Raw genomic sequence first — 18,702 nt, forward strand, 5'->3', positions numbered from 1 at the left:
AACTGAGTGGACTATCTTCCATCTGTCAGAATTTAAGAGAAAAACTCACCTGAACATGCAAGATCTTTTGGAGTTTAGACCAGGCTTCAGTCACAGTCTCACCACCTCCTTTACTGAGACTGTAAATGTCTTTATTCCTTTTTGAGAGGTGCGGTGCTGAAAATGCATGCTATGTAGCATGAGTTCACAACTTAAAATGTTTTCAGGACCTTGACTTGTCAACTTACAAATGTTTGTGTATTTCTTTTTGCTCACAAGTGTTCTTGTTTCACTGTCTTGGGGCGCATTAATTTTATGTGATGAGTTTGCTTTGTGACTGATCCCGCTTTCCTGGCTGAGCCAGGAAAACCTGACGTTAAATCTCAGGCAGAGCTGAGTGTTCTCTGTGTTCCAGCATCTACCTGAATTACGCTCTTCATCCCTGTCTCCTCCCTTTTTGTCTTGTCAGAAATGCTTTTATGGGAATATGAAAAGACATATTGCACAGCACCCAGAACAAACTTGATTACTAAGATTATGTCTTATTTGCAGTATCTGGTGATGAAACCATTTGCCATGGGCTGTTCTGGCAGATTGGGTCCCCATAAATGCTTGTATTGGTAGGGTGAGGGTGATTTGGGTGGCTGGTTTGAGATTCAGTTATGGGCTCTAGCATATAGGGGACAGCCTGGCAATATGATCAATCCCTTGTGAACCACATAAGGTCTGTCAGGAACATCTGAGAGCAACTGCAGGACAGTTTTCAGGACTTCTTGCCCCCTCTACCATCCCAACCCCATGGTGGTGTTTCTGGGACCTCCCAGAGCTTCTGGTTGCTTTGGGGAAAGAGTGGCTGGTGGAGGGGAGCTGTAGAGGGGAAGTGAGGGAGGGATGGTAGCAATGCTGTGAATAAGCACCAACTGTTAAATGGTGGAGGTGAGGAAGACGAGGGCAGGATTAGAGTTTCCTTGGTTTCTGCAGAGGATGAGCTCTGCAGTGGGAGGTTTGGCAGCAGCAGGCACCCCTTCCGATGAGTCACAGGAGGCTTTCTCAGAGGAAAGGTCTAAGAATTGTGATAGTGCTGCTCTTGGTTGTTTTTTCCATTCCTTCTGAAGGCCTTTTTGCTGCCATGCAGCACCTCTTCCACTGTTATCTTTGTCCCATACAAGCTGTCTATGGGGGCTCCATTACTTCGTTTCCTCATCCTCCTCACTGCTGTGGTGATTTAGAGAGTGAGGGGAAAACTGGCAGGTCAGTACAGATGCTTTTAAGGCACTAGGATCTGTTTATAGCAGCGAGGGTGGAACTTCTGGTTGATGCAAAGTTTGATGGATGTGTGAAAAGTCATGTTGTCGTAGTTGTGGAGGAAGGCAGGAAGGAATTGATTCCCTTTGCAGCCCTCTACCCCCGGAGTTTTGGTAGAGAAGCTCTGGAAATCCATTGGAGATTTATTACTCCTTCCTGTAAGCTCCTTATCCCTCTCAAAGGTAGATGGGGTTTGTTGGGCCTCTCCCAACCTTTGTGTTGGGGAGATGTGTCCTTTTCTTGTGGACATCCTGCCCTCTCAAGGGTTCTGCTGTCACAGGGACTGAGAAACGCCAGCTTGCTGTTGGGAAGTGGATCTGTTCGGCTTGTGTGTCGTGACTGCGGAGACTCAGTCCTTCAGAGTGTGGTTGGGTTCACTGGTTTCTGTTGACTGCTCCTTTGCTGCTTGCGCTGTTTCGTTACAGACTTACAGAGCTCAAAACAAACCAGTTCATCTTTCAACTGTTTCTCTCACTCTGTCGTTTTAAAAAATGACTTCATGTTCCTCTATCCCTTCTCTGCTGCCCCTCCCCAGTCGTGCTGTGTCTCCTCCCAAAACACTGGGTGATTTCCCAATTTGCAGGTCCCTTGTCCTGCTCAGGTTAACGTTGTTGTGGGGAAAGCCTTGGAACAGGGAGGCGAGATCAAGGCAGACTTGGTGGCTGCACGGGGGCAGTAAAACCAGACTCCTCACAGCAACTCGCTTGTGAGCTGAACCGTGCAGTGAGCCTTGTTCCTTTGTTGTGTTAGTCCTGAAGGGTCCCCGCTTGTCCCTGCAGGCCTGCAGCACTTCTGCATTTTCCATGGTTTTATTTTCCGTTGGTGTGAATAAGCAAATGCAAGGCTCAAATAACAGCATAGACGAGTTGGTTCCAACATGTGAACAGAAGCGCTAGATAGAAAAAATAAAGGGGGAGAGTGAATCGCCCTGCTAATCCGTAATGCAGAAAATGCTAAATCCCTCAAGACCTCCTTTTCAGCATGTACCGTCCGTAAAACCTGTTTAGGATTTGGATCGGCATCACAGTGGAAACCGGGTGCGCTGCTGTCTCTGTGCAGTGCGTGCCTGTGTGTGTTTGGCAGCAGCACAAAAGAAACCAGTTGATGATATTCATAGGATTAAAGGCCTGATTCCTGGGGACACACTTGGTTGGATGCAATTAAAATGCCTGTCAGGCATTTGTTACCAGCAACCCCCTGACAAACTGCTTCAGCAGCCGCGAGGTGCAGCATCCTATTGTAAGTGGATGATGGCGGAGCCGGCTGGTTTGTCATCATTCTCGAAATTTCTGTGGCCAGTGAACTCCCTCTTCCTCTCCCACTCACCCTCTTTTCCTTTTCACCACTGCGGGGACTTCTTCTAATTTGCAGTTTTCCTTTTCCTGACCTACACATGGTAGATACAAGCTGGTGGCTTGCAGACTGCGTCTGTCTGGAGATAGGCAGCGAGCCGATGGATAACAACACTCCGGGAGAATGATTGTGCAGCAGTTATTTAAGGATAGGCTTTTGTGGTATGGCAGCGTATGAGCTGGTAATAATTTTCTTTTTAAAATGTCAGCTTTCTTTGCTTCTTGAGGATTTGAAAGAGTTACACCTTTATGCTGTAGCTGTTTGGATTTAGTCTGCTGTAAATTAAATTCTGTAGCGGTGCACACTGGATGAATTAAAATGTATAGGTAATAAACTTCTGTGGTTTTGTTTATAAATATATTTGATGCATACATAATATATATCATATGCACTCACACCTTCATATACACATACTTGTATGGATATGTTTATACATCTATGTCTTTGTGTAATAGAAAAAACCCTGCTTTTCTCATAGCTGAAAACTCTTTTTCAGCAAAAATTAAGTATTTTCAGTTCCCCCACCCCCCAACACTTTTGTTTTATATTAACAGATTCTCCGGTATATAGTCTTGAACGTGACGCACTGATTGGAATCTGCTTATTCACAGATTGAAAAGGTAGGACACCTCTGTATTTGGACATGATTTTGAGAATGTGGGAATGAATGTGATACAGGGTGTGGACTGTTGTTTGGGTTTTGTTTCTTTTGATTTTACTTAAACAATAGTAGTTATTCTTTATTTTGTCAAACTATGTTGTGTTGCAGCTTTGCATAGATTTTCAAATTGTTTTGGCAGGTACTGTGAAGTAATTTTTGATGTGCATGCATATGCTGCAGCTATTTAATTAGTCCTTCCAGCTGCAGCTACCAAAGAGCGAGAGACAAACCTGGGTGCTTGTCTATTGTCTTGGGTTAGTACAACAAGGGTGCAAAACTGGCTTCTGTCATATCAGACGTGGGGTTGTCTGAACATTGATTTTAGCATCAGCAAGAACAGGGTTAAACTCATTGCCTTGCTCAGAGCAGGTACAGTCTATCAGGGCACTAAGCATAGTGGTGGTTTCATGCTGTATTGCTTTCATGGAGGAGGGAAACTTCTTTTAACTTGTTCGCTGCTGCCGAGAGCTGCATGTGTCTCGGCTCAGGGGTTTTATGCCCAGTGTTCCAGTAGCCTGGCAGGGTGGGGCGGTGCTGGATAAGCATCTGTCTGATGGCTTTTTGACATATTGCTGGTGCTTCAGAAATAATTTCTGCGTACCAAAATGAAGCAAACTGTGGGTTTTTGACAGTGTCATTGCTAGTTCCCAAGAGAAGTAGTTTATTATCCTGTTCCCCCTAATACCTCTTGGCTTTGGTTGCTTTAATCCCTTGATGCTGTAAAGGAAATGGTGAGATAAAACCCTGCAGAATAAAAAATGTTAAGCAACTTTATATTAAACTTTCAGATGTGTCAGTTGGGTAAGGAATGCAGATCTCATTGATTTGCAGTGGGGACTGCCCCCTTAAAAAAAACCAACGAGGTAGATAAAAAAAAGTCTAAGCAGGATTGAAAGTCTGCTCCCTCCACCTTGATGGACAGAGGGAAAGGTGTATCCATCTTGCATTAAGTTCTGAGGTGCCAGTTCTTGCTCAATGTCATCCAAACCAGACTATATCCTGTGTTGTTCTTCCCAGGTGTCCTCCAGGTGATTATACTTAGCTTTGCATTTAGACCTGGAGGGAATATGTGTTTGTAGGGCAGCAATCAAAACCTGTGTATGTTTTTACTCTGAAGTTTCAGGGTGCCTTTTGAAAACCAGAATAAAAGAGGTGAGAAGTTATTCAGGAAAGGCAGTTATGCTTCTAGCCTAGGTAGCTGTGAGAAAGCTTGGTCTCCTGAAATGGCCAGGCTAGGTCCACAGACAGGCAGGAATCCCAAGCCAGAATGTCAGCGCTGGCAAAGATGTGAGCCATTGCTAGCAGCAATGCATCCCTCTGAAACGTGATGAATAATCAGTTTCATTGCAGTAAATTGCTAGGACTGATTGATACACGCTGTTCCCTGGGGGAAAACATTTGTGAATTTTTCAAGATATTCTCTCTCCTGTTTTTCTTATGTATACAGTTCTATTGCTCGTTTTCCTCGTCTATACATCTTTCTGTTCTCTTGGCCCTTGTGTATTTTCTGTCTTTGGCAGAAGGCATCTTACCTAACAGTTTTTCCTGGCTAAATAAAATTATTCAAAGGAATGCTGTACTAGTTAGTTTTTCTTAGTTGCTTTTAATACTATTTCCTTCTGGTTTAAATTATCACTAGACTTACTGAAAGAGAAAACCTGAAGTAAATAGTGTATAAAGTATTTTAATTCTTGAAAAATGCACTCAGCAGTCTGTTTTTAGCAACGAAGCAAGTCCCTTGTCTTCCCTCTACTTTTAATTTCACTTCTATTATCCAAGGGCAACAAGCTGAACTGCAGTCTCATTTTGATTTCATTAATGTTTTGCAAACTGTCTCAAGGACTAACGCTGCTTGCTGGGCTTGATGTCAGAATCCAAGGTTCTGCTGCAGCATTGGAGAAGGGGAAAGGAAGGGTCTCTCACAAATAGAAGTGATGACATTGTTAGCAGATGAGTAGAAATGCCTAGTTTTTACAGTATCAGTGTACAATGAGTCAAATTTGTTGACAGTGTGATCCCCTCAGATGAAAGGTTTTCATCTCCTATGGAAATGTCTCTTATCTCCTGTGCACAGCATCTTATCAGTCCTTTATGGTCTCCTAAAAACAGAGAAAGGCTGTCAGCTGTTTGTTAATAAATCAAAGTTGGTGAGGAGACTCTGGGTTTTTTTTTTTGTGTGGGTTTGGGTTTTTTTGTTGTTGGTTTTTTTTTTAATGTAAACAATACATGCACATTTCTTACACCTCTGTTTTATTTGTCATTTTAACTTCCTCCTTTGATCTGTTTTTTTAAGATTCACATCACAAATAGTTCCTTCTGGTGGCCAAGAAGAAAATGAGATGTTATGCTGGCAAAAATGGAAATTATTTCAAATAATATAATTTTCTTGAAGTAGAGGTCAGGGGCACTTATGCTGTAAGAAGAGAATTAATTCTAGATTGACAAGACTTAAATATACTATGGCCACAGGGGTAGCATAAGATGGCTTGGAATATCAAAAGCAAAACATTTTCTTAGCTGATGCAAAAAGGCAACAGAAGCCAGAGCGTGCCGTGTCAGTGAGGTGTGTTGGATGGCAGTCTGTGGACTCTAGGGCATGCACCCAGAATGACGTGATGTTTGGCACTTGCCTTCACTTAAACAAATGACATGGTGACCAAATGCGCCAAAGGCATTCAGAAGCAACGTGTGGCGTCAGTTCATCCCCAGGGCTCTCTTGTGGGGAGCAGTGTCAGGAGCAAGCTTGGACCCCTGCATCTGCCTCTGTCCTGAGCTGAGATAGTCATCTCTTTTTTAACCCCAGTTGTTAGATGGCCCTCTCTTGGCGTGTGTGATGGAGGTAAGGAAAAGGTTTGCTTTGTGACTCTTCTGGGTCTCAGTATCCTCAGTTTGTTTACTAGGGTTAGGGTTAGATCACCAGTATTAATGTTGTTTTTTCCTATGATTACATGAAACAAGTATTTTTTTGAGCATCTCCATTAAGGGTGCTGACTTCCCTGTTGATTTATGCCTTGTGCTCACGGAAGAATTCTCAGTGAAATTTTTCCTGCAGTTTTACAGATTAGAAAGGCTGTCTTCTAGGCAAATTTTTCAGCAGCAAATAAGGGTCCTATTTTATGGCTTTCCTTTCGGTTGAGACATGAGGGGGGGTCACTTGCACGGTCTGTCTTTTCTACTTGTATGTCTGTTTTCATGTGACTTGCAGGAAGACAGTTATCTCTACTTCTATACCAAAGCAGGCTGACATCGGTCATTGGGCTCAAATTACTAGCTGGGGAGAATGAAAGCCACGTAAAACTGGTTTTCTATGGAAGACTGGAGCGAATACATTGTAGTCCTGGTGAAAGTTGTTTTCACACGGGTTTACGTTTTGTGTCCTCTCCTCCCCTACCCCATTTTCTATTCCCTTTGCAGTAGAGTAACCCCATTTCTCTATGGCCTTATGCTGTCACTTAGCCAGGATATGGCATTGAGCTAGAGCTGCTTTTGGGGTGCTGGCTGGCCATCATGTGCTGTAGAGGACTGAAGGCAGTGGGCTGATTAGCATCGATAATGTGCAGCTGTGGCCTTGCCTCGGCGGCAGTGGGTTGATTGACATGGATGATGTGCAGCTGTAGCTCGTTCCCACAAAGTGGTTAAATAGCCCTGAGGATGGTGGGAGAGGGGGTTGGATGGAGGAGGAGTAGTGTGGTCTGGCCTCTGGAGGAAGGAGATACAGCACAGACAGTAGAATCTGACCAACGGTAAAGCCTTGTTACAGTCTACTAGGTCGTTTGTGTGTGCTGCAAGGATGTGCATGTGCTGCTTGCCTGGAAGATCAGAGGCAGCAAGTGGTGAGGTTATGTCACTGTTTTCCTCATTTGAGGGAAAGGAGGACTCATTTCAGTTCTGCCTTTCATTCTAGGAAGAAAACACATTTCTTTCCTTCACTGTCTGTCAAGCTATGTTTAAATATTCAGTGTTAGGGACAGTTAGACAGCAGAAGTTTAGTTTAGTAACTTTAGGAAGGACCCTGTATAACCTGTCAAGAAAACAACCATCAAAGTGCAGAAATCCAATGGAGTATGAGCTGGACCAGGAGATCAACAGACGTGGCCTCACCTGGAGGAAGAAGTGATTAGAGGCAGGCCTGTGGTTCCTGTGAGGAACTATGAGCTGCCAGGTTTGTTTCTGAAAGTTTGTGTACTCCTTCTCTTCCTTGTTTTTTTATTTTTTGTTTGTAAATCAGACAAAGAAATGCCAATGTGTTCCTCAGTAGGGGTCATCGTCAACTTGGCAAAATGATTGAGGTTCTTGGTTAGAAGAAGCTGTGTATGTGCAAAATTTGATGATGAGGCTTGGTATATGGGGGCTTTTGTCTTGGCTGCAGTAGCAGAGGTGGTTGTGGTATTACTGTAGTAGGAGTACCAACAAAAATGTTAAAAAACATTTAGTAAAAGACTTGATTTCTCCCACCTTCACCCATCAACTCTTTATTCTTGTGGAGCTGTTTGCTGTATATTGTGATCATACAGGTCTGCAATAACTTTTAACACGACAATGAATAAATGGCAATCAATTCACCTGTCCCATTTTATACAAAAGGTGGCTATTTCCTGATGGACATTTAACGCTGACATACCAAAAGCTGGAAAAGGCAGAAGAGACTCTGCTGCCAGTAGCATGCTTGGTAAAAACCTCTACAGCAGCAGTGCTGCTGACTCATGCTTTACAAACCTGGAACATTCCCTGAAAGGCTGGAAGTGCAGATTAACTTCCTTTCCCTGTCTTGGTCAGGGGACAATTCATTGTGTTCTTTGCCACCAAGTGAAGCCTCTAGATAGTTATGCACGGCTGCGTTTGGACTGATGTTTTATGGAGTGCATTAGCATGGAGCTTGCGAGAAATCATGGGCAATTTATTTTAATACATTGGGTGTCAGTCGGCGCTACATCACAGAAGCTTTTTACATTTGTTTTCTGAGTCATCCTGGTTCTTGCGATAAGGTGATTTTTCAGTAAGTGTGGTTAGTAAATTGGGTTCGCTGCTTCTTTTTCTTACTTGGTGTGTATATTTGCTCTTGAAAATGCAAATGTACACTTTAATTGGCTAGAAGGAAATGAGTCACACTTAAGAAAGTGCCTTTCTTTAGCCTTTTCATCATCAAGGGTGAGAGGTTCATGACTGCTGGAGACAGGAATAGAGAGCAGTGGGGGAGAGATGATAGATCTGTGTATTTAAATGTCAGTATAAAACTCCCCATATTGTCTAGTTGCCTGTGCCTCTGGTTCCTAAGTCGCTTCCATCTGCATGCCCGAAGGGACCTGAGCATTGTGTGGCTCAGCATTGTGTAGTATTTAATACTGAGAAACTTCATCTTGTGGTGGAATCCGTGGCCCCGAGTTCGGCTGTGGAGAGAAGGGTCCATGTGATGGCTCTGGGAACTTGGCATGCAGGCACATCCTCAAACACTCATTTCGCGTGTTTGAGCTACAGATACGGAAACAAACACACAACACATCTCTGTGAAAAGTTCCTTGGCAAATCCCTGCTGACTTCATGTGCATGGCAGCACAGTCTACTGCGTAGGTAATAGAGCAGAGAAGAAATCGTGTTAAACTCGCATCTCATTTTTACGCTGGGGAAAGCACCTAGTTCTGCTCTGTGGTGAGGAGCACTGTTCACATACTTTGTGTATCATTATGCTGTCGGGGTACTACTGGTCAGCATGCTGTCAGGCCCCACGTGTGCTTCTGGCAGCAATGGACATCAGTGACTGCGACTCTTGCAACTGTATTTTACATCCTCTGTGTGCGCTGGGAAGAGTGTTAGGGTTTTATTGGTAATTCTGTAGTGATAATTTCCAAGATAAGATGTCAACAGAGATGATTTGGATTTCACAGGGTTAGAATCCTCTCTTTCCAGTGTGGATTTTCCAAATTCCCCTACTATTTTTTAAGAGATTTGAGACTGAGGTATTGTGGAGAAAGGGCAGCAGGTGTGGAAAACACAGGGCTGTCATGATCTGGAGATTGATCAGGTTCTGCCTTTGGACAGTGTAGCCCTGGAAACCAGGCTGCCCTGTCCGGGACTCAGCACCTTTCTTCCCTTGTATCCAGCCCTGAGCACACAGGGAGCAATCTCGCTGACAGCTCCAGCTTGCTTTTGTTTCTGTCTGAAAGCAGAGGCATAAAACCTCAGTCTGCATCATCCACCTGAAGCTGCCTCTGACTGGGGTCAGAGAAGGGACAAACCCAGTAACATTTAATAATTTCAGACAGAACTATCTGCCTTAAGATTTCCACAGTCACAGCAGTTTGATATCCCTTCAAGGGTGGATTTCCTTGCATCAATCCAAAACCCTTCTCAGCACTTCTTAATGTGATTGTGGTGACCTGGCTGATGGAGTGGCGTTAGGTTCCTCAGTGTTGACTTAATGCAGTATAAATCAAGTTTATAAGAATTCAAGATGGCTGATACCTGTATTGAGAACTTGATGTTAAATCAGGACTTTGTTAGTGCTGCAGTTCAAGAGTATGCCAGCAAGTCTGTGTTGCCAGGCCTCACCCTAGTGCTACAATGGGGTCTAGTCCTGGCCAGCCATGGAGGTGCTCAGCTGCCCTCAGGATCAGCTGTCCGGTGAGGACAGATCCCCAACCCAATGACATACTGCTCTGGTGACTTCCCTATGCTCCCAACAAAGTCGAGCATAGTCTGAGTTGATTTTGTGTCTTTCTGAAGTTTAGAGGATGTTTGAAACACACCTTCTTTTTTAAGTGAAGCAAAGTGTAGCTGAATGTGCTGTGCAGTGGGTCCTCGTAAAGTGCTCTGCTAAAGCCAGCGTGCAGCTCCTACACCGCGTGCTCTGAACCTCTAAAGGACAAGACAAGAGTTGAGTAATCTTTCCTTGGGTTTAGCAACATGACAGTAAAACTAAAGGAACATTAGATGCCAAAAATTGAGTCAAGATTGATCTGATAATATTTTTTTTCATAGTCAAGATAAGATAGAAGTTAAAGCAACAAATTGGGATGCTCAGTAATGTGCTGAATGCCCTCAGAGAAGATGGAAGTCTGAAACATAAAGCTTTGTGATCCCCCCCTCACCCCGTATTCCTATACGTATACCAAAGGGGCCTCCTGTCTCTTTTCAAAACCCACTGGGATCTGCAGAGGTTTGTGCTCTCGGCGCCTGGTGCTGTGGGCTCCCTGTACTCGGAGCTGCTGCCGCCGCCCCCCTGAACAAGAGCTCGGTTTCTCCTTGGATGGATGTGTGGTGCCTAGGAGAACTGAATCCTCTTCCTTGGAAAGTTGCCACAAAGTACTGCTGCAATACAACTAAGCATATTAATAATCATTAAACTAAGAATCGCTGCTATTATTTGTAGTGATGGTGTTACGTAATGAATGATAAGGGCAGCCATGAGACATGGACAGAACTGCTAACTGCAGCAACCTTTCCTGCAAAATACACAAAATGCCCTTGAGTATTTAAATGAATGTGCTTATTCTAAGGTTTATTGTATTTAGTGTCCATTAGTAAAAATCTCTTTCAGCGAGCACTTGTGGAAGTAATTATGAGAAGGTAAATTCAAGCCTGATGTATACAACTACTAAAAGTAGTTTTACATTTGTAAAGTTAGCCAGTGTGTGTAAAAACTTTAAATACTAATGTGTGTGATGGGCAGGAAACTCGAGCACTTTAGTGATTAATTATAGAGCAGAAGGGATGGAAACAGTGCTCCGTGATACAAGTAACGCATCCATGTGGCTTGCAGTTTGCAAATCAAGAATAGCTCCCTTGAAAGAACTCACTAAAGAATATTTGAATTAAAAATAAGCAACAAAAAAAGAGTTCTCTGTGGCTGTATCACACACAAAAGGAAATTAAGACTGTCATTCTGAACTGTTGCACATCTCACTGGTCCCTGTTCAGTCTGCTCTGTGCCCTTACTGTTGTGTTTGCCAAGAGGGGTGTGTGTGGAAGAGCAGGGTAGTTAGAGATTTTGATCTTCATAAACCTTTTAGTATGATGTGGCTGTACAGCCCTGAGTACAGTGGGACTGGCTAGGAAGGATTCTTGGGGGGTTTTGAGCAAGCATATTGTTGTTGTGATGGAATCCTGTTATTTTCCGTGTTCTTGTCCTGTAACTCTTTCACCTCAGAGTGATCTTTACAGATCTAGCAATGCTTAGAGCCTACCTTTTTTGTGTGCTCCCATTCCTCATTTACGTGTTTTGCAGGAAACACAATATGTTTGATTTTATTTAGAATATCAAATGCAGGGAACAACGGCAGAAGGGTGCATGAAGTGTAATGAGTCCTGCTCCTGGGGTTTGTGCTTGGCAGCCAGACGGCCCAGGTGCAGGTCAAGGTCCTCCAGGCAGAAGGCCCTGCACAGCTGTATTGCTGTGGTTTGACTGTGTGAGTTGTCTACGTGGATGCCTTTGGGTAGGAGGTTCTGCGGGTGTCCAAGAGGTGCCTCCCGATTCTGCTGTCTCTGTGCTGGTGATGTTCTTCACGGCTTGTGAAGGCCACTGTTACTGCTGCTAGCTGTGTCACTCCAGCACAGGGGGAAGCGAGGCAATTGAACCTTTTGCAAAGATCGTGCAGCACTCTTGAGCTTCCTGAGCAAGACCTGGGCCTGGGGAACTCTTCTCATGACATCAGTTTGAGAGATGTAGCAGCAAGACTGTCTGTCTTGTCCTTTTTTTTTTTTTTTTTTTCCCCCCTCCTTTTTCTTTCATTTTTTCCTCTTCCAGTTGTAAGGTGATCTGTGTGTGTGTAGAAATCCCTCCACCTTCTGCTGCTTATGTTTAAAACGGGACTCACAGAGGCTTAGGGCTATTGTGATGTCCTTTATAGGCAACTTGGCAGATGATTGTGGTTCTGTTCCACAGACATCTGAAGTGCTGGAGCCGCCTCAGTTACCTTTTGGATTGTGATTTGAGATCACCACAACTGTGCTACAAAATCCTTTTTGGTGGTGTGAACCCAGACTTATTTTTTGTTCTTCGTCTGTTGAAAGTTAATCTGTGCCCAGCAGGGCAAACAAAAGTATTCAGCTGTGGTGTTAGGTTTGCAATATAATAGTGATTTTTTTCCCCTAAAATACCAACCTGTAATGAAAAAAATGGAGAAAAGCAGTGAGACAAGGAGGGGGATATAATCAAATCATTGCATCTGTGTCCACATGTTCACTTAGATTTTGTTAGTGTTTACATTTACATTTTTCAGAGTGCTTTTTATTGTGAGGAACCCTTGTAATAACACTGTCTTGACCCATAAAATCCTTTCTGCAGTATCCAAATGGGCAGGAGAAATACCAAAGCAAACTCTTCTTCCTAGTATCAGTGGAGGAGTGTTGGAGTTAGAAGTATTTTTATGAGGTCTGTTGGAATAAAGTACTGTGGAAAATCTAATTCCTGGAACAAATCAGCTTTGTTCTGTAACCAAATATGAGTTTGGCCTGTGTATATGTGTGTATAATCATGTATAATACAGAAACATAGACTTTAAATTCATAATATTAGGGAGAAAAAAGGAGCATACCTTCTTTCACTTACCCAGAATTTAACTCGGTTTATAAAACCCCGGTGTTTGGGTTGTATTTTTTTTTAAGCTTTCTACATCAGTCAAAGAGGAGATGCTTGTTTCTGTTGACAGGCAAAAAGGTTATTTAGGTGTTCTGAAGTACTGTTACTAAAGTAATATTGATAAAATTATTAAAAAAAACCCCAGTCCTACTGGGTGTAACCTAGCATCTGTGGAATTGACTGTTGACCTGAAAAGCCTTAGGCTAGGCTTGGGGTGAAGGGTAGTCCCAGATGTAAGCATCTCCTTTCCACCTGTAGTTCTGTTTGTGTAGTTTACTAAATGTAATGAGAGGCCCAAATTGCTCACGTGCATTCTGCCAAAAAAACATTACCACCTTTGGATTCAGTTCATGTTACGGTACTAACATACTTCCTTGCAGTTATGTTTCCGTTCTTCTTAATACGAGGGAAAGAAAGAGTTGTATAATAAACTATGTCATGGGAAAAAAAGTCATATGTTATGACAGAGCTTAAAAAGGCTTTTGAGGATTTACAGCCATGAGTGTTTATGAGAACTGAACCCAGAGCATTTTCATTTCCCAGCAGTGCTGCTTGCAGAGGTCGCCAGAAGACAGGTGTGTACAGAGATGCAGCAGCGCAGGGTGCCGTGCAGGTGGGAAGCAGGGGCACTCAGCCCCGGCAAGAAGCTGTAGTTGCTGGTGGTGCCTGATGTGCTGACTGGCCAGGCTGCGGCTGAGGGACCAGCTTGCAGCCGAATGACGGTGGCACTGTCTCTGCGCAGGTTCGCTGTAGGAAGGTTAAGCCTATGGATTGAAGTAATCCTTGCATTATTAAAAGCCCCAGTCTTGCAGTGTCTCTGGGGGAAGGGCCTGTCAGACTTCATAGAAACTTGCTGAGATGGTCTGTCTTGCCAGCCCCCTGATGCTTCCCTTCCAGTTTTTCCACTTCTTTCTAGCTGCTGGTTTCTCAGACTCATCAGTACCTTTTGATTTTAATAAAGTGCTCCCCATAGCAGAAATTGGTTTTGGATCCGAGGCCCTTGGCTGCTTAGTAGAATTAAGTCTTTTACCAATCCATGTCGTTCAGTGCAGCCTGCCCGCTCTGGCCACCCTGGCTGGCACTGGTGGCTTTCTGTTTCTTTTGATCTGTATCTGTTACTGATTCTGTTTGTACAGAAAGTCTGCTTGGGGATGGCCTGCATCTCTGAAATGAAATGGGAAACACTTGTGCAGCCCTCTGCTGTCCATGGCAGTTTGTCTCTGCCGAGTCTCAGAAATGCAGTAAAATACTGGACTTGCCAGGCTGGTGGCTGCGTTTCCAGTACAGTGCTCCTCTGCCTCTTCCGGACCTGTGCCGCTTTGTCCCGGGACCTGGAGCACGTGTTTGCAAGGCACAGAGGCATAGCTTATCGCTGCTGGGCAGGAGCATCTGTCCCAGGCTCTGCTGACTTTGCATTTGATGGAGAGAATGGACAAATTTGTAAATGAGAGTGTGGAAGGAAAAACCGTGACCTGTGCACCTGTTTCAGGTTAGAGGGCTCCATGCAAGGAGAGCCAGTCTTTGAATCAGCACGGCTAGTGCTGGGGTGGGCGTTAGGAAGACTACTTATCTGTTTAAATAGACTTGATGGCTATTGTGTGGCTGCCATCTGTCCCCTTTCACACAGGAGAACTTTTATTATTATCTTTAACCATATCTTACTAGGTCTCTAAACTGCTGGTCAGTCTGCATTCATTGTTGGATAAAGGAGCTGCCACTCTTCTTAACAGAAAATAGTCTTACTACAATAGTGGTAAATGAGCCTCCCCTCCTCCCTTTTTGGCATGGGTGCCTTTCTGCACAAGAAATGTGATTGATAGCAGGGACCTTACTGCAGCATTTATCATCCTGATTAATCACTGCGCTTTAAAAGAGCCTTGGCTTTAAACAGAAGAGACTAGCCATGCAAACAATAGCTGGAGCATTAACCATTGAAAGCCAAAATACACTTTATGATTTAATATAATAGGAGGGAGATAAATGAAACGTTTGGAGAAGAACATTGGACATGGAAGATGCTTCAGGGAACTGTAGAAATTTTGCTAGCAAGAGTTGAGAGGTTTGAAGGAGTTTTCAAGTGGGCTAACAGTAATAAAAACGCAATGGTAAATGTGTCACATATTTTAGTCATTGTGCCAGTTTGTATCCAAGTCGGTCTGCTTACCTGCTGTTGGGAGATGGTACTTATTCGTGAGCTGGTGGCTAGTTCTGCTGTCTGCGTGGCAGTGTTGAGCAGACTGAAGGCCTTTGCATCTCTGGACCAAGTCCAAAGCTAGTTATGTGCAGCAGCTGCAGAAGGTCTGCAGCAATGCATGTGCGTGGGAGTAGGAGTCAGTCTGCAGTTCATGTTTCATTGATCTGTTCCATCCAGGTGTTCTCGACATCAACGATGAAGACTTTTTAAAGAGTTGCAAACCTAGAAGTGCCCAAGTGAAATTCTTCATTTAGACAAACTGTCCATGCCATGAGAATTTTAGCAAGTGCAAGAAAGCAGGAATATTCTGGAAGATTTCTGGAGGTGTTTGTCATCCCCAGACAGAGGTTAAGCCTGTGCAAGTTCAGACTCCCACTGTTGCTGCTGGAGGCATCCTCCTACTGTTGTGCTCCTGAGAGCTGCAGGGTTAGCCCTGCAGGTTTTGCGAAGACTAAAGACTGTCAAATTGTCCTCGGGTGCTTAACACAGCCTGTCACTTGTCAGTTTATGGCTGAGTTAAAAATTAAATGGTGTCTTACCTCACTTTATACAAAGTCCTGTACAGCTTTCTGTGCTGATAGGTTTATGGGCAGGGGTGAAATGTGGCAACGCGCTCAGAACCTTGCTTCCTTCACCGAAGGTGAAAGTTGGGAGCTGATTGATGTGCGAGTGGGTTAATAAAAAATTGAATTTTGAGGTCTTTGCTGTTACATATTGATCTCTTTTTGCTGGTTTCCAGTCTTTGTCCCATAGATATCTGTTCAGCTTCTACAAAATGTTTGAAGTACCCCCAAAAGCACTGTATAAATCCATTCTTAATATATCCTAAAGGAGATATTGCTGTGGAGTGCGGTGCTTGGGCTGTTGAGTCAGTGATGGTGGTAATCAGCATATCAGCAAGCTGAACAGTGTGACCAAGAAAGTATTTCCTTTTGGTACTCCTGGTCACAGCTACAGCATGTTGGCATCCCTTGCGGGAAGGTGGCTGCTGGAGGGGCAGTGTCTATCTTCAGAACTTAAGCAGGGGGACTGTCTTGGGAAAAAAAAACCAACCAGCCAACCAAAATCAAAGGTGGTGAAGGAAGGAGGGGAAGAAAAAGATCCTTTTCTGTATTGAATTCCTGTTAAGACTGGTCAGTAGTGTGACTTTGGTATTGTCCTGCTCCAGCAAGTCACAATTTGCAGAAAATCAACCTTCATCCCTCCTGCCCTAACCACCGTGAGCATCATTTGCATTTAGGACAGGAGGAGGAAGGACTGTGGGGCTGCTGCAGTCACGTTTAAACAAGACTAAAGATCATCTACAAACCAGTCGGGCCATTGTAAAAGAAAATGCAAGTAACTGTAGTTGGTTAGGCACACTGAATAAAACAGCTTGAGGCTTGAGAAACTGATGTGGGGACACAGACACAACACGATTGCACGTAAGAAAATACATTCTTAGTTATTAAGTACACTTCACTAGCTGTGATTTTTAAATTCAGAGCAATGGAACAACTGCTATCCTTAAAGAGTAGAAAAATGGATTAAAGAAAATAAACACCTTCATGTGAAAGACTTTTTTTTTCCCCACCTTTCCAGCACATTGTACTATATAGGTACCGGTCGGGAAGTCAGGTGTTCCCAGGGCTTGTAGCACATCAATCACAGCACTGCTGCGGGAGCCTGCTGCCACATCTCCTGGGTGCCTGTGGCAATGGGTGCTTGGAGATTGTCCAACAGCAGTTGTGTGTTTACTGGCTATTGCTCGGGTGGTCTTGCTTTTAGGATTTTCCTCACTTTAGTGTTTCAGGTGTGTTTTTTGTCTTTTTAGGCTTCAGTCATGCAACTGGTGATCCTTGCAAAGCCCCAGTGATTTCATCCTGCTTACCCTGGTATCGGTTACAGTTTCTGTAAGTGGGAGAGGAGGAGGATGGAGGTGAAGGAGCAATCCACAAACTTTAAGTACCTTATGTGATGGGGCAATCCTACAGTGCTTAACGTAGAGTTCTCTACATGCTGTTACACAGAACTACCTGCATGAAGGCAGTTTTCTTCTAGATCTTTCACTGACAGCTCTGCAACGTGGGATGAGTAATTTAATTCCTTCCTTCAGACCTGACTACGTTACTCTGCTTTCTTACTTAGAAAATGTATGGAAAACCCCAAAACCTTCATGTATCTAGAGGCGATGAGGTAGATACATAAAATATATGCATTTATATAGTTATCTAAAACCTGTACGTGCCCTATATTGGCTTGAAAGTTAAGTGACTGGGTCAGTCACTTGCCGAGACTGGACCTAGATCTTGCAAAAAGATTGCAGTCTTCCCAGGGGATTTTCAGGTTGAAGGCATTGCCGTGAGAATGTGCCGTTGATGGGATAAGTCCAAAGAGCTAAGTGACAGTGCTTTGGTTTTTGGAGCAAGCAAAACACTGCAGTCTGTAGCATGCGAGGGCACTAGCCTAGCAAGTGCTTGTATAAGCAGAAATGGTGAATGCATTTACTGTGATACTTAAACCACCAGAAATGAGCATTTTAACTACCTAGAAATCACCATATGTAGAACTTGATATTAGGACCAAAGGTGTATTGCACAGCATATGTTAAATGAAACTCTTGCGGGCACCTTGAGTCTTGAAACTGCCAGGTGAACCGCTTCAAAGGGTAAATCCTAGTTGACTGTGTCAAGGCAGAGCAATCAGGGGGCTTGGGTTTTGTTGTTTCTTCGCCTAATAAAGACCCAATTGTTGATACTGAAGGCCAGAGAAGGAGAAATGCTCCTGGACTCTCAAGGCAGAGAACTCCTTACTACTTTTTTTTTTTTTTTTTTCAGCATTCCCTCACAAAGTTGAGATGTAACAACGGATCTTAGCACTTTAATATGCAGCTTTACCTTCCTGCTGATTGTCCTCTTTCTTGAATCATATAGCCTCACCATGGCATGGGATGAATTTGTGTACGTGTTTGTGTGCAGTCAGTTCTTGTAGGCTTGTCTGCATGCAAAGACAATACCATTTTTCCCCATACATGCCCTACGGGACTATGCACAATTAAACAAACATGCATTTTCTTTTTTATATCATCTAAGAAACTCTGATGTTTCCTTCATTCTTGGATCATGTCCCTCCTCTTCTTTCCAGTCTGTCTAGCTGTTAGGTCTGTAGAGATTTTGATGTTATGGGAGACTTCTTTGGTGTCCTATCGCTCTGATACGATGGTCTGTGTGGTCTCAGCCTTGACGTGCAAGTTCCCTTTTGCGAGAGAGCTCTCTCCCTGGGAAGGGGGTGGGGACTGGAGGTGATGTCTACAGGGGCAAATACTCAGCTCCTATAAACAACCTCTGTGCACAACCATATCCAAGAGGGAAACAGATGTGCTTCTGCTGGGGACATACCCCACATTGCCACTGGGTCTCTTCAGCTGGTAGCTGTCACTGCACTGTGCACCACAGCTGTGAAATCAGCTTGTGATGGATTCCTTAAATCAACTCTTGGGTCCTAGGCGCTCCTGATGTAACAGAATGATCCTCTTGTCTACTCTTTCCTTAAGGTCAGGGGAACACAGGATTAGATTAAAACAGGTTCTCACCCTCTTCCCCTGGTGTATCTTGTGGGAAGTGTGTGATGGTCTCAACAGAACTTGGTTCAAAGCCC

General features: G+C 43.9%; 1 protein-coding gene and 1 long non-coding RNA gene across 42 annotated transcripts in view; one reads left to right on the forward strand and one right to left on the reverse strand.

Annotated features, from left to right (window-relative positions):
* The window catches only part of MAP2 (microtubule associated protein 2), a 235,633-nt gene that overhangs the window by 93,148 nt on the left and 123,783 nt on the right, over window positions 1-18,702 (forward strand). For 35 of the 41 annotated variants that reach the window (XM_037397661.1, XM_037397681.1, XM_037397683.1 and 32 more), the window contains one exon: window positions 3,192-3,257. The exons of 1 other annotated variant lie outside the window; for it this stretch is intronic. The gene's annotated coding sequence lies outside the window, so the exon portion shown is untranslated. 5 more of the 41 variants (XM_037397662.1, XM_037397672.1, XM_037397663.1 and 2 more) reach the window with 3 other exon arrangements.
* LOC119152434 lies at window positions 11,512-15,532 on the reverse strand. The gene is made up of 2 exons (XR_005105777.1): window positions 15,037-15,532; window positions 11,512-12,395 (listed from the first exon to the last, which is right to left on the reverse strand). It is a non-coding gene; the product is annotated as an uncharacterized LOC119152434 (long non-coding RNA).

Source organism: Falco rusticolus, chromosome 8 (genome assembly GCF_015220075.1).
Source record: "Falco rusticolus isolate bFalRus1 chromosome 8, bFalRus1.pri, whole genome shotgun sequence".
NCBI classification, from domain to species: domain Eukaryota; kingdom Metazoa; phylum Chordata; class Aves; order Falconiformes; family Falconidae; genus Falco; species Falco rusticolus.